The sequence below is a fragment of the Octodon degus genome, unplaced genomic scaffold, assembly GCF_000260255.1.
Source record: "Octodon degus isolate 3935 unplaced genomic scaffold, OctDeg1.0 scaffold00075, whole genome shotgun sequence".
In the NCBI taxonomy this organism is placed as follows: domain Eukaryota; kingdom Metazoa; phylum Chordata; class Mammalia; order Rodentia; family Octodontidae; genus Octodon; species Octodon degus.
In genome coordinates this window covers 7,645,235-7,661,626 of record NW_004524651.1, presented here as the reverse complement: position 1 = coordinate 7,661,626, position 16,392 = coordinate 7,645,235, and the positions used below count along the sequence as shown (strand labels likewise).

Sequence of the window (16,392 nt, the reverse complement as noted above, 5' to 3'; positions counted from 1 at the left end):
AGCTCTTGGGAGGCTATAAACAGACAGATCACTGTGAGTCCGATCTACTAGTGATACCGTGAACATCCTGTAGACCTTTCCCTAAAAATACAAAAAAAAAAAAAAATTGTGTAACCAAATTTCAAACTAAATAAAATCAAGCAACTTCGCAGCAACACTGTATGCTGGCCCATCCTTTACATGCACGCTTCCAGTCAGAACACACTTATTCCACATGTTCTTTTACATCCCTCACATACAAGATGATCACAAAATTGTCATGCAGAGAAGAAAAATATTGACAGTTTCTTTGCAGCCATTTTATTTCAATTTTTTTCTACTTTTTAAAACTCTTCATGAAATGACTAATAAAATTTATTTCCAAAGTAGAAGCTATAGTCACTAACGTCTTATGAGCAACTGAAATAAAGGTGGAGGCTGAAGCTAATACTTATGTTTGTTTATTAACTTATTTATTTTAAAGTAATTTGTTATATACTCTTCTTAACTATTATACCTGCATTTAGCTCTTGCATTCACCTATATTTACAGTCCGATAATCAAGAAACTATATTTTTATTTAAATTGCACGTGAAACTGTCTCATGGAATTTGACGTACCAGATATTTATGACTTCATTTTGTAATTTTTCAATTAAAAAATACAATTTGAAAACTGTTTATTGTCTACAGCCATACCACCCTGAATGCACCCAATCTTGTCTGATCTCAAAGCTAAGCAGGGTCCGGCCTGGTTAGTACTTGGATGGGAAAACTGCTTATTGCACATGTGCAGAATCATCCCATCACACAAACTGAAATTTTACAGCTCAGTATTGTTAGTGACAGGGAAAGAATGCATTTGTTGAACTTATTTTTTTTTCTTTTTTCTTTTTTTTCTCTCTTTTTTTTTTTTTTTTTTTTTTTTTTTGCAGAACCAGGGATTGAACTCAGGCACTTGTGCTTGCCAGGGAAGCACTTATTCCACTGAGCCATCTCCCCGGCCCCTGTTGAACTTATTTTAACCTCTATCCATTAACAGAAATTCTAAAAAGATCACAATCAAAAGATCTCATTTAATTATTCTGTAATATAGCCAAAGGGATTTCACCACAATAAAGTATGATCGTGTCTCTCATGACTTCTCACTGACCCTAAAAACATTAGGAGTAACCCATTTCCCTGGGAGGAAAACAAAGCTATACCAAGCCCACAAACTCTTGGCTGGACCCTTTCCTTCCTGCCCTGCTGTTGTTTGTCTCTCTCTCTCTCTCTCTCTCTCTCTCTCTCTCTCTCTCTCTCTCTCTCTTTCTCCCCCCTCCCTCTCTCCTTCTCTCTGCCTCCCTCTCTCCCTCTCTCCCTGATCCCTCTCCCTCTCCCTCTTTCTCCCCCCCTTCTTCTCTGACCATAGAATTCTATACTTGTTCTATCCATCACAATTGTATTTCATATCTTCTTTCAATAATTTTCTGATATTGGAATAAAAGCTTTCCTATCCAATGAAGTCTACCTCTAAGTGTAGAAGTATTTTTCTTTTGTATCTTTCCATAAAACTGATTGATCTGAAAATACATACATATCTCAGTTTTAAAATTTACTGTGTATAATGTATAACTCCTTTATTTTTTTTTTTTTTGGCAGTACCGAAGATTGAACTCAGAACCTTGCCCTTGCCAGACAGGCGCTAATGCCACTGAGCTGTCGCCCAATCAGTTGTGTAACTCTTGATTACCCCATCTCCCCTACTCAAAGATAAGCTCTGTGAGAGTAGGCAAGAAAATATGCCATTATAAGAAATGATTTATTTATAAACAGGAATTGAATTTACGACCTTGAGCCTACCAGCCAGGTGCTATGCCATGGAGCTAAGTCCCTGGCCCAGTACTACTTAGTATTAATCTCATCCTACGGTGGTATTAATCTGCTTTCATAAATTTGGGATATTTTCTGTATAAATCGTTAACGGCCAAATGCTGGAAAACAAAAAGAACCATGAGTAATATGTAGTTTTGAGTAACTTACCTGTATTTGGCATTTGACTTACCTCTAGCACAGGTATTGTTCATTTACTCAAATGCTGGGTGATTAATGTGAGAGGCCAAAGTTAAAGACAGGCTGCTTCTGGGCTTTTCTAAACCAAAAGTTTGGCACTGTCATTTGAAACTGAAATCATAATTACAAATTATAAAACCAGGCCTAATGATGTGTGCCGTATTCCCCCCACCTCGGGAGGCTGAGGCAGGAAGATCACAAGTTTGAGCCCTGTCTGAGCACTTAGCAATCTACTGAGGCTGTGTTTTAAAATTTAAAAAATAATAATTTTCAGAATGGCTGGGGTTGTAGCTTAGTCCACAGGCACTGGGTTTGCAAAGTAAACACAGTCTAAACTTTTGGCAGTCATCTCTAATATTACTTTCTCCTCTCTGGCTCCTGTAGCTGGGGGAACTGTGACTTCGTGTCACACATGAAGTGTCCTCTCCCAGCACGCGCGGTCTCTGTCCTCGCACCTCCGTGCGCGTCTCTCGCTTGGCTCGCTTTGCGGTCACCAGGTTGCGCGGCGCACCGTGGCCTGTGCAGCGGCGGAGAGCCTTCCGGGCATGTGTGTGCCTGCAGCCAAGGGCGCGGGCGTCGTCCCAGACTCCCGCTGTCTGCGCAGCCTCCAGCCACCTCTCCCCAGATCAAGGCTCTTTTTCTAAGTAATCTAGATTTTTAATAGAAAAATATCGGATCTAGCAATACAGTTTCTGCTCTGTTAAGTTGTCCTTGACGTGGCCATGAAAGCAGAGTAAAAGGAGAACATTTCTGGGGGGAGTCGGCTGCTGTGCTCAGGAAGCCTGCGTGCTGGGGCAGCGTGCACCTGCCGAGCAACCCTGTGGATCCCCAAAGGCGCTTGATTTGATAAGCACCGCTGGGCTGGCCAAGTAGCTCAGCGGATTAAAGCGCCTGCTTAGGCAGACACAGCGGCTGACTGGCCAGGGTTTGATCCCCTGGCCCGCCTTGTCGGCCCCCTCTCCAGGGCCTACTGAGACAGGGATTGAGATTGGGTGTGGTGGTGTGCGCTGTGTAATCCCAGCACTTGGGAGGCTGAACCCAGACGGCTACATAGTTATAACCTGTACACCGTGTCCTAAGTACAAAGGAAAAAAAAAAGATAAGTGCGCTTTTCAAGTTTTGAGTTCATCCCAAGATATCATAAGTTAGGTGAAGCAGGACGGACAGAAGCGCCTGGGATCACTCACAGGAACTGAGGCAAAGTTGACCACCTCCTCCAAGCCCTGGAAGGACTCTGATACCATTCAGTGCAGGTAGCTACATATGATGTTGTGTGTACATAGTAGCTCATCCCATCTCTAGGGTACATCAGTGAGGGATTGGAAGCAGGTGGAAAAACAGTTGCTTCCATGCTGAACGTGCGTAGATGTTTTTGTTTGTCATATCCCCTAAGCAATTCAACACATCTATTTTCACAGCATTTGCTTTCTGCTACATATTGTAAGCTGTGTAGATGGTTGAGTTAGACAGGAGGATACGCAAAGGTCATGCACAAATACTCTGCCGTTTTATAAAAGGCACTGGAGCAATGGCAAATTCTACTGTTTCTGAAGTTCCTAAAGTGAATTCCTGAAGGACACAGAGGGAATTGTATTTTCTTCAAGGCACTGACTTAATGTGCTTTTTTTTTTCTTATGTTATAGTTAATAAAAAGATTTCCAACAAAGTTAGTTGAATATTGAATATCTGAGTACTGCTGGGATATACATCTATCATCTGGAGAATTCTTCTATTCATAATAGAAATTTTTAAAAAATACCAGACCCGGATGTGCACTTCAAAAGTGCTTTATTTTCTGTCAACTCATACAGGTTAAATTATATAGCTTTGTAAAAGGCAAAAATTCCCATCTTGCTCATTAATTTTGATTGTCAACTTGACCAGATTAACAAGAAAATTTGGAAAGCTTAAAGTTTGGCACAGAAAGAACCTCTCATAAAGTTGAGTCCAGGGAGGTGAAGTCACTGAAGAAATCAGCAGCATCAAAAAGCAACCATGTATTTTGAACAGGCTGAGAAGCAAAGATGCCTTGAAGGCATCCCAGGAATCAGCCAGGCCCTTCCCTTCATGGGTTCAGACTGAAATGTAAACATTTATTTGAAAAGAGAATCCTCATGGATCTGGGAAGGGGCTGCCCAAGGCACTGGCTCCTGAGCCGGGTTCATTTCTGTCTGCAGCCATCTGGGCACTGGGGCATTCGGAGGCTCCTGGGAGGATCCGTGGTGCACAGGAAGCCAGCCGCTCTAGTGACTGTAGCAGACCTGAATGCAGTTCACGTGACTTGCTGCTTTTTCTGGCATGCAGAGCTCAAGAGTTATGGGGCCATGGAGGCTTCCGAGCAGATCTCAAAGGAAGGCCTGGGAGGCCAGGAAAAAATAGGAAACAATGTCAGTGCTCTGCTAGGAACCCCTCAGTGCAGCAGGGTGCAAATCTATGGGCACGTAGCAAAGGCTTCAGGGGACCCTGAAGGAAGGCTGAGATACCGGGAGCGTGGAAATTTTGCCAAGGAAAGCTGCAGGCCACAGGCAGAGCTTGTCCAAGAGAGAGGGTACAAAGAATGCACAAAAGAAGGCCATAGGGCTGGGGTGGCCCATGCCCTTTGGGACTCACGTCTCACTACCACATGCCACAGTACAGGACGTGGAACTCCAAGACTTAATGTTGTGCTGTGCTGAGTTTTCATCTTGCATTGGTCTTATTCTTCTCTGTCCCCCTATTTCTCCCTTTTGGAGTGGAAATATTCATCCACTATGTTGGGACTATGTAACTTGCTTTCTTTTTTGAATTTTCAAAAGCTTCCCAGCTGCAAGATTGCCTTGAGTTTCAGAGGAAACTTTGGGTTTGGACTTCTGAACAATTCTGAGGCTGTTGAGAATTTGTGGAAAGGATTAGTACATTTTAGGTTGTACATAGCAAAATGCCAGGATCTCAGGTGGAAATAAGATTCCACTCTTGTTGTTATTTGGAAATCAAGTATCATTTAGGGAAATGTGCTTAAGCATCATGATGACAAGCTGAACTTGTGCTAGTTAATCTTGATGGACAATTTACCTGAAGGAAGAGACTCTTGGAGGGGTACCTGGAAGTAAGGATTAAGGCACTGATGATGTCATCCTCAGTGGCCTATGAAAAGGTGAGGCTTATGGGAGAAGTGGGTCATGAGGTTGTGACCTCGTCAGCTGTACGAGGTTCCTGGCCCCTTCTTCTGGGGCTCTTTCTCTGAACCCCTGGCTCTCCCACTGCTGTGAGCTGAACAACTTTCTCCTGCCACATCCATCTACCACAGCACTTCCACCTTGGAGCCAGTCTACCATGGACTAAACTGCTGAAACCGCAAGTCATAACGAACCTCTTCTCCTTGTTAGGTGTCTGGTATTTTGTCCCAACAAGATTCCTTTGCCAAAAGCATCCATGGTAAAGTTTTGTAAACATTTTTCTTACTAGAAGTCACAAGTTATGATTATACTAGAAATGCCTGGTCCCTGGGCCTCGTTCCAGATGAGTTAAATGAAGATCTCTAAGGACTCGGTGAGGACTGGAGAGTTTTTTGTAAAGTCTTCTTCCCAAATAGTTCTGAGGTGCAGAAACTTAGAGAATTCTGTTTTAAAAATTCCTATACCCCAAGGATCCTGAAGCATTGAACCACTTTCTAAAGCAAGAATAATCAAGAATAGCTCCTGGCTGCCTTCTCAAATGAGGGAGAAGCAAAAGCTCCCTGAAACCCGTATCTTGATCTAAGTTTCAGAAAGCCATCCCCAAGGAATGGAAAATCCCCTCAAGGTAACTGTTATTTCCTCAATGTTGAATGCTGGTACTATCCAATAAAAACACATGGTGATTAAGAAATCTTATTCATTGTACAGGCTATTTAAGGTACAAGTCGGTATCTGAGAACAGCAAAGGAGACACACCCACACAAAGTGTGTGACTGTCATAATAGAGAAAACTGTTCTCGGAACCTTACTTCTGAAACTAAGCAGACAAAAGAGGGACTGATTACTGAATAAAAATCGATCCTGATAGCAATGCCTGTAAAATACTCGCCAGAGATTTGGGAAGCTTAATTTGGGAACAGGAGTTGGGCAGGGAAAATTCAAAGCTTCTATTTTCTGATATCACAAGTAACCTGGAAGATATTTTTTCATTACAGAAGAAAAACAGTTGTACGGGTTTTCAAATGTCCTCCATCTTCAATGAAGTCTCCTCTCAAGAAAAACATAATCCAGATATTAAAATGATTAGCCTTGTGTGATAAAACATCAGCATAAGATATTTTGGTAGAATATTAGCATATTATCAAATTAATTATTCTTCCACCAAATATTATTTATTCAAGTTTAAAAGTAGTAGATTGTGTCCCTACACCAAATATTCTCTGCCCTTCTGAGGTGCCCATTTAAATACTGGAATGGGTTTTACCAGACAAGTGGGAGGGAGAGGGTTTTGGCCTAAGAACAAGATGTCTTCAGGACACAGAAAAGGAGGTGTTGCACGCAACTTATTTAAGAGGACAGAACGAAATAATGGCATTAGAAGACAGTCTTCTGAGAAGTGCCACATGTCAGTGAATTTGTCTGCATTAGTCATCCACCAAGGAGGCTTTGAGTGGTATGGTTCTGCGATTTCCTAGTGAGAAAAATCTTAGTCCTTAGTGAAGACTCTAGCCCTAACCCTAACCCTAACACAGAGCTTGAGGGCAGGCACATGCATGCGTACGTGCGTGCATGGTCGTACGTGCGTGCGTGTGTGCGTGCATATGTGAGAGAGAACTAGAGACTGAGACTGAGAAGAGGCTGAACGCAGTGCCTTATGCTGATCTGCCTTTCCAGCCCCCATTTTAGTATTTATTTTCAGATCGAGTCTCCTGAAGTTACGAGGGCCCAGGATGGTCTCAAACTTCGTAACCCTCCTGCCTCAGTTTACCAGAGCACTGGGATTGCACAGGTGCAACCACACTCTCTCCACACAGAATTTTTGAATAATTAAAACAGTATTTTCATGATATGAATATAAAGTTTGAAGGATCCCATCCAAATAACATAAAATTCCATTTCAATCATTAGTTTGATGAAAGAAGACCAGCTAAAATAGGTAAGATATTTTAAAAAGAAGAGCTGGAAAAAAATTATGAAGAGAATTTTACAATAATATATAAAAAGCCTTCCACATAATGCTCATGATTAAGTCCAGCATTTTCTGATTAAATTTTCCAAGCTGTTAGATGTTGATAGCAGGACATATCATTTGCTATTTTTGCTTCATTGTTTAGCAGTACTCAAAACTTATTTAATACTCCTTTCACGTGGCTTTCATTTCTGCATGAAAATAAATTAGAATATTAATGGTGCTATTATTTTGTTTCCCAAATGGAAATTATTTCTATTTTCAGGAGGTCAACATTATGATCAGTGTTACATAAAAATTACAGAGGTGGAAAAGTCAACCTAATGGGACATGGATATACTTTCTGTGATATTTCTCTGCAATTTGGCAGAAATTGAATAAGTAGAGTTGCATTCACTGAACTTTTTAAGAGGATCTCTTAATATCAGAGCACAATTTATAGTCAGACTACTTTGATTTACCAAATTTTATAATAAGCCATCAATCTGACGTAGACGTTTTTGATATTACTAAAATGATTATTCAAATGATCTCTAAAGAACTCTTCATCACTCAGCAAGACAGCAGTTGTACGGCAAGCGCTGTTAACTCTCCATCAGCTTGGCAGATACCTGAGGTGACTGACTTGAAGGTGGATGGGTTTATCCTGAAGATGCTTTCAGAGGTTTCAGGCCAGCACTGTCTGACCACATTGCATCGGTCAGTCCATCACGGCGGCAGCATGGGGCAGAGGGGTGTTGACCTCGTGGCAGCCCGAAGGTGAAGAAAGGGACACTGTCCCAACATCCCTTGAAGACCACGCCCCAGTGACCTCACTTGCTGCCTTTGGGCCCCACTTCCTTCTGGTTCCCCCTCTTCCCAGTAGCACCACAGGCTGGCAGCCAAGCCTCCAACACAGGACCCTTTGGGAGGCGCTCAGGCTGCCGTCCCGGGCATCAGCACTGCACTGAGTGCAAGATCGCTTTGGAATCATTATTTGCATCACGGGCCTTACTCCTCATTGGTATCTTCTGCAATGTTTCATTCGTTTGTTTTGGGAGGGGTGCTTGTGTGTTTGTTTGTTTACCCAGGACCTTGCGCTTGCCAAGCAGGTGCTTATGCCGCTGAGCTATCACCCCAGCTAATGTTTGATCTCTTAAGATAGACATTGCAGCAAGTGAAAAAGTTGGTATCTACATTGATTTAGTACATTGTAATGTTTTTTAGTCAAGAAGCAAACAGGTAAGATGTATTACCTTTAAGAGTACATATTTATAGAGTATTCTAATTTGAATAGCAATCCCCTCTTAGCATCTCAAAAATTTATGCAGAAGCCTAATCATTCTGCCACACTTTCATACAAATTATGTAAATGGAATTATAGTTGTGGGACATGAAGATAACTAACCCACAGCCCTTACTGCTAGAATTAGAAAAATGCAAAGTTGATCCACTATGACTAAGAGGACAGAAGTGAGGAGAAATAATTTATAGTCAGTGTGTCAAGAGCAATGGGCGAAATGATCATCCTCACATCTGTTCAGCATCAGTAAGCCTTCCCATTCGCCAACACTTATGGCTCCTTTCTCCCTCATCACTATTTTTTCCCTTACATACATGCTTCCTTAACACCATCCAGAGTTCTCAAAATAACAATTAAAATGGAAAATTCCAGTAATTAGGATATCAGGATGAAGTATATGGTATGTTTCCTGGCCCCTCTTCTCTTCTGAAGATAATGAACCTGGGGCTTGAAGAGCTTGCCTAACAGTTTTAATTGTCTGGAGATGAGCAGACAGCTATCAAGGTGTCCTGGTCCCATCCAAAGCCATGCAGATGTCTGTGGCAGCTACCTCAAGGACCTGCTGTGGACCCATGCCTCTCAGAAACTCACACCTTTGTGTGCTCTTGTGCCAGTCCAATCCCTTGTGCCCCAGACATGGATTAGGTTCCAGGAATGTGTTCTCAGGACATTGCAGTGTGGCATTGCATAGGACGTAGGGGAGCACATTGGTCCCTCGAGGCGGGCTCAAGGCAGTCTCCTGGTGTGGAAAATGCTGGAAGGACAAGGGTGCCATCATTTAGTAGAGTACACTGACTTATAAGTAAGTAGAAGGCAAGCACTTTGAACTATTGATCAACATCTGACACCATTAACATTGGTGTGTATTGTCACTAGCAAGTATTTCATTCTCTAGGTAACTTAAGCTGCACTTCTCTGTGGCTGGCATGCTGTAGGACTGTAAACAGTGGTGGCAGTGAGGCAGTTCTATGAATGGTACTCATTTCCACCGCCCCTGCCACTGAGGCTTGAGGAATGTGTTACATTGCAACGTGACAGAGCCTTCACTGTGACTAGACCACAATGACTTTAGAACCTATGGGGCCCTTGCTGGGTGTGTGGCCCGATGCTAAGTGACCAAAACAGCATTCCATGGTGTGAGACTGTTGTTTCATGAGACTGGCACAATATGGTAGCAGGGCCACAATATGGCACTTCTAAGATGAGGTAGAAGGTACAGCATCCTCTGCATCAGTCATGCCTTCTGTGTCTCCTGGGTCATTCTTGGGAGAGGTGGCTGCCATTCTGTGAGAGACATACTTGGTGAAATAATGAAGTTTCCAGGTGGGGCTGAACACCAGGTCCAAGTCCTAGTCTGGGTTTGGATGACTGCAGTCCCGGAAGCTTCATAGAAAGTCCCCAGGCAGAAGCCCAAGCCTAGGACTTCAGGAGCTAAGTGTTGGTTACTATTTTCAGCTGCTAAAATAGGGAGTCACTGTTACGTAGCTCTAACTAAGCAGTACCCCATCTGACAGGAGTGCTTCTGTGAGGTACAAGATTGGATGTTATTTACCAACATATCTTCCCATTCAAGTGTTGAATTTTTTGAAAATGAAGGTGAGAAGATATTTCTCATTAAACAAGATAGGCAGATAACAGAACTGTAGAGTTTTCCCAAAGTGATTATGTAAGCAATAAAGTATTTCTGTAATGAAAAATGAATAGCAAATAATCTTCATGGCCTCCCTCTGATAGCCTGTCACCAGTACCATGCATTAGAGGTTCCAAAGATCAGGAGTGCTAGGGAACTGGCAGCCCAGAGGAGCTAATCACTGCATTCAGACAGTAGTGGACTGAATTGTTATGCTCATGAAGTATTTGTGCTTCTATATATAAGTTTCCCATTAAGAAAAACAGTGGTTTTCTGGCTGTCTGATTAGGATAGTTGTATTTGGTGAGGAGCTATTGTGAGATATCCCAGACCTACCTATAAACGTAAGAGAAAGAAGGCAGGCAGAAGACACTCAGATGCAAGAGGGTAAGTCAGAGCAACTCAGCTAATCCGGTGCCCACGTGCGACTGGGTATCCTGGGAAACTCCGTACTTGTGATAAGCGTGTGGTACCACACTCGCCTGGAAGGCCAAATGGATACCAAGATTACTCTTTGGTTTGTTTATGCTGTATCACCTAATGCATTACTGAAAGTTCTGCGGTACTGAAAGTTCACAAATCTTTGCTAGAAAAAGTCCTAGAGAGCTGGTCTCTGCAGCATGAAGTTGATTCTTGCTCTTTCTCATCGTAACAGATAGGTAAATATCTTCTAAAATTCACTGAAACACCTTAAAGTTTTAGTTTTACCTTTCTTCCCACTTAGTTTGCTGGAGGTATGGAAAAAGTAGTGTAGAGAATAATTTTGACTTTGTTATTCTCTCCTTGTACTAGCCTTCTAATGACAATGCCCAACAGCAGTGAAATGTAGAGTAAAATAAACAAATAGCTAAGCACTCGTAAATGTTGCAACCTGCTACACAGCCTCCAGTTCCTAAATGACTGTTTACTGCCTAATTCTTTTGTGTTGATTTTTCTGAGTTCCTTAGTCCCTTAGAGTGGTGACCATTATCCAAGCATGCAATTAGTGGAAGATAATCATGTTTTATCCAGAGCAGACTCCAAAATGTACTATTTCTCAAATCAAAGACCCTTGGCTGTTTAGGTAGGTGGAGCGCAGCGGTTCTTACAGGAAACTGTAGGAAGTGGTGTTAATGAGGTAGTTTTATTGAATATAATTTATTTTTGGAAAATCAGCTCAAAAAAATAGCTCCTTGGTCAAAATGATTTCTCATATATTCTACAAATTTGAGATTCTACACAATCACTTGGATTTAATAAGTACCTTTAAAGGGGCAGCTTGTCCTAGGAGAGCCCCGCAGCCTGAACAATTTAGTTTCAATTACTTTAAGTTGATTAAGAAATCTGTCATTCTTTGACAGAAAGAATTCTGATGAGGCCAGAAAAAGAAGCAAAGTTCCAGGTGGGTATTTTGTGTGTACTGAAGGAGCCGGGGGAGGCACTGCAGCACACTCATAGGTGATGCCCAGGGCTTCCAGGGCTCCTTCCTCATGGTTTTGCCCAGGGCCACGCAGCTTTGTAGCACCCAGAAGACCAGCCATTTGCTGCAGTTTGCCTCTGCTGGAGGTAGGATCCTAGAGCTGGGCTGCTTAGTGGAACCTCCCCTCCGTTTCTGGGAATGCAGCCCTAGACCTCTAGGCCTGAACTTCCCGGATCTGAATTAAGTGGATCCACCTGTTTCCCTCTGTGACTCCCAGCCTTTGCTTCTAAGAGTTGAAGGAGAAAAGAAGAAGGGAATGCAAGGAGCCTTTTCAGGATTTGGCTGAAGGCAGAGATTCTGAGAAGCCAGGTGGCAACTGCTGGGAGGAAAGACTGCAGCAGCCAAGCGGAGGGAGAGGACATCTGATGAACCAGTTCTGGACTGAAGGGCAGGCACCTTGCAGCTGACAGGGAGAGCAAGGACAAAGTACAAGTTTCATTCTGTCTTCACCAGAGAACAGGGGCACCGAGCTCCCGCCTCCAGGCCAAAATCAGAGGAAGAGGTTGGAGCCCAGCCCAGCGCACTTCCAGTGGCCCAGAGAGCCGGCTGAGGGTGGGGATGAGGACCATCAGCGATCGATCGCAGGGGGTGATCACCACATGCAGGTGCACGCTCCACCTCTTGGTCTTCGATAATTTTAGTTTGGTATGCAAGGACTTCCCTAAAGAACCTTCCGGCTGGGCTTTTTGGTTTTTCATCTTAAAACTGACTCTACTTGGCATAACCCTGTCCCTCCAGAATGCAGTTTCACAAAACACACAGGATCTATTCCTATGTATGAGACACTGTAGGAAAATAGCTTCATAGGTGGTGGGTGCTTAATGAGGTCTTCACCAGAGAGAAGCTATTTGCCTTTAAGATGATGTAGCAATTGACGTATATTAACTACATTATTTTAATAAGCAGGCAGCTCTTCATTTTGAGGGAAAATGTTTGTAAATCTTGTGTTCTCTTTCACGAACTCTAGTGTCTAGAACGGCGGCCTATTTAAAAGAAAAAGTCATGTAAAATACAAACGATGATGCAGGAAGCGCTCCTTGAAGGCTGCTGTTGGAGCAGGCATTGTGGTGAGCCATAGTGGACGAACTGTGAACACGTTCATTGGTCTGCCTTATAAATGTTCCAGTTCTAGGCATGAGGCATGGAGAGAAAACGAGCTGCACAGACAGCAGCCTTGCCTTTACTGAGCTTGCAATTTCACTGGAAGACATATAATATTTTCTTTGTTCTCTTTAGCTACACATTTTTACGTATTTTATAACTATTCATTAAAATATTTCTTCACATATATTTATAATTTATGTATGATCTATTTTACTTAAATATAATGTGAATATAATACTCCAAACAAATTTTAATAAGGATTTATTTAAACTCATGGAAGAATTTATTGCATAATGCATACAGGCAGAATTGCATTTTAGGAATTAAAAGCAATGAGGAAAGATAATTTGCTGCTTTAGTATTTTTGTCTTTCTATAATAAAGTGCCTAAAGTTAGTGGCCTAAGACAGCATCAGCGCATTGTCATATATTGACATTGTTCTCGCGGGGCCAATCTAGTGGTGTCAGCAGGGGCCAGGTGTCCTTTCCCAGGCTCCGAGGGAGACTCTAGCTCTTGGCTCTCCCTGCTTCTAGAAGCTTCGCTGGCTCCTTGGCTTATGGCCCCTCTTCCATCTCCACGGCCAGCACACTCACTTTCTTCCCGCGTAGCTGCATCTGTGGTGCTCTTCCCTTCTCTCTCCTAAAGAATGTGTTGACATTGCCCAGCCTGGACAACCCAGGAGTCCCCCACCTTTAAGGTCAGCTTAGTACTATTCTTAGTTCCATGAACTGTTGCAGTTTCCCTTGGCATGGAGCCTGACATACAGTGTTGGAGCGTGAAGGCATGGATGTTGTCAGAGTTCGTATTGGGCCCACTGTGTCGTCTAAATTTCCCTATTCTACAACAAGAGCTAGACACTCGGTAAACTAATGCGTTGTCGGTCAACTCTCCTCAGCAGGCAGTTCCACCATTTCTCTGAGTCACCTGCCAATTTTTGTTAACTTTCTAAAATATCTCCCATTAAATATCACAGAATACAAAATTTCAGTTGAACATGAGGCATTTATTCAGGAGCTGGTGTACAACATAGAGACTGGTTTAAAAAAAACAAACACCCGTGTTATGTACCTACAGATAGCATACAGTGCAGACTCTCAAGATTCTCAGCACAATTAATTAGCCTGATCCAGCTATTCCACTGTGCATTTACATATCAAATCATCGTGCTGTGTACCCAAAAATCTCTTCCTTCATTAATTTTTTTTTAAAAGCCCACAGTTATGGAAGTCACTGGCCAACATTCCTCTCTCCAACCGAACACAGTTCTTTCTCCAAGCCACCCTCGGCTCTGGCTCAGGTCTGGACCCCCGCAGGGCACCTGGCTTCATCTGCATAGTCCTGAACATTTGATGAGGAGGTAGGAGTGAGTGTGACGAAGGTGATGGGGACGAACTCAGAGAAGCACTGTAGAACATTCTTCACCTTCATTAACTCATTAATTAGATCATAAATTCCAATCACCAACATCTCTGCAAGGAAAGTACTTTCAGTATGAAATACTTGATAGAAGGGAATTGGATTCACTGAATCTTCTTACCTGTATGTACAGTTTTCATGCCTGCACCTACACAAACAGGGTGCAGCAGCATAGAAAATGCCTTTACTTATAGAATTAATTGAATTATTCTGTAAATGTTAAGCATGCATTCACATTTTTGCAATGTGTGTTGTGGCTATACCCTGCTACTCTACAGCAGAAACTTTCTTTGGATAGTTTTCATCGTACCGCAATGTAGAACCTAACTACGGATGTGTTACTGAAAGGCTCAGGTAGCTCTTCCTAATGCTGCGCAAGGTGAGATGGTGCTGCACAGAGGACTTTCACATTGGAAAACCCCTTAGGAAGAACCTGGGGCTTCACACGGCCTCTGAGTCCTGGAGTCATTTCCATACAGTCCTCCATCTCCTTTCAGTGATGGTGAACAAACTTCTTCGCCAGGCTTCATATCCCATCTCTAAGCAGACTGAGTCATTAGAAAGTTGAACCATTGTTGAGAGTCCGTTCTACTCTCTTTTTCCTTCTGACATTAGATAGTTTAGCTCCCTGTGCTTCCACGCGTGGCACTCAGTCAAGCTCAGTATGCGTTGTGGCTGATGGCATTTGTGTGCCACTCAGCGCACTGGACGTTAGCTCATCTCAGCATGTACTTGTTCATGCCAGGTGGTTGGGTCACGTCTGCAGTCACCACTGCACCTGCTACCTATCACTGGGTCAGACAGGGGCCATTTAAATCCAGTCTGTGTTACAAAATGTCCATAGGGTGCGGGACATTGAATGGAGCAGAGAGGTGGGAAAGAGAGGAAGAGGTCACAAAATGCCATTTGGGGTAGACTAGTTTGAGCCGAGGCTTAAAGATGAGGAGGAACTATACAGTGAGAAGGAACACAGAGTTGAAAAGGTCCCTTAAAGGAGAGCAATGGTGGCAGAAAGCATGGAGCCATTGGTAGGGTGTGTGAAGAAGACCCAAGGTGCTCCATGGTATGAGGTCACAGAGGCAAGATGAGAAGACACCTGGGGCTTCCAGGTGGGCCCAGGTCGCTGGAGGCCATGAGGGCTGTGCTTGGTCACTTTATATTTGTGGGTGTTGGGATCCATGGACGTGTGGAGCACCCTACATGGTGTATCATTTGTATTTTGAATATGCCCGGAGGTCCACACAGTGAGGGATGGGTGTGCATACTGGCAGCAGAGGGAGGCACTGGGAACATGCAGGTGTGGCGCCTGGCTCGAGGGCTTCAGGTCCTAGGGCCGTGCTCATTCCGGGGACAGTGGGCCCCTGCCAGTCCCTTGCCCTCTCTTTCACTTCCTGGCCCTGAGATGAGCAGTTTTTGTTCTACCACTTGCCCCAGCCACAATGTGCTGCTTTGTCCCAGGGCCAAAGCCACTTGAAGCCCACAGAAACCTTTCCTCTAGGTTGACAGCTCAGGTGTTTGTCACAGCCATGGAAGTGGTTTTGCCTAGCTCAGCTGCTGCACGCGCTAAGTAACTCTTCCCTTTTAGTTCATCGTGGCCATGTCAGCGCCTGAGAATCTGATGCTACCAAACGCATGAGAAAGGTGCCTACATAACTGCCACCCATAGAATAGCTGTCTAGGGTTGGTTTAACAAATACTGCGCTGAGTAACAGAAATAGTTTAATTTATATATATATATATACATATATATATGTATATATATATATATATTCATTTCTATTTAATATATATTTTGTTACAGTGAATCAAAAACGAGGCTAAGCCTGGAGAATCCTTGGTCACTCACAGCCCCTTGCATCTCATAGGTGATGCGGCACCTCCCCACTGAAAGCCTGAAGTGAAAGTTACCTTGAGCTATTTACTGTAAGCGCCTGCAGTAAAGAAAAATGAAACCAGAGGCTACCCCGACAGATGCACCAACTACCTTGCAGTTATGTAACTAGGGATTGCCTAGCAGCACACAGCAAAGTAAGGCCAGAGCTTCCGAGTACCTGAGCGTGCAGTTCTCTGGCCTCACTCTGTGTCTGTTCTATAAAAAGGCTGCTCATTCTTTCCCTCAGTGGGCTTCTCAAACCCCAACTGGCTTGGAGCCGCCCGCTCCATGAGTCACTGCCTCGGCAGGTCAGCTCTTCAACATTTTATTGTACTCAATTTTACCTTTAACAGTTCGCATGCACTGCGCCATTTGTCCCGAGAAAAGATAGCGCCACTGTACTTATTTGAGGCACAGGAAGAGGCAGTGTTAAATGTGATTTACGGCACCGTAGAAGGGATGCTCTTCACTGTC

General features: G+C 43.4%; 2 long non-coding RNA genes across 2 annotated transcripts in view; both read right to left on the bottom strand.

The window, feature by feature from the left end:
• Positions 1–743, bottom strand: part of LOC111817943 — a 12,136-nt gene extending 11,393 nt beyond the window's left edge. The window contains exon 1 of the long non-coding RNA XR_002822034.1: positions 656–743. This is a non-coding gene — a long non-coding RNA (uncharacterized LOC111817943). The remainder of the gene's footprint in view (positions 1–655) is intronic.
• Positions 1–16,392, bottom strand: part of LOC111817944 — a 185,530-nt gene that overhangs the window by 57,193 nt on the left and 111,945 nt on the right. Inside the window, exon 2 of the long non-coding RNA XR_002822035.1 lies at positions 1,810–1,816. This is a non-coding gene — a long non-coding RNA (uncharacterized LOC111817944). The remainder of the gene's footprint in view (positions 1–1,809; positions 1,817–16,392) is intronic.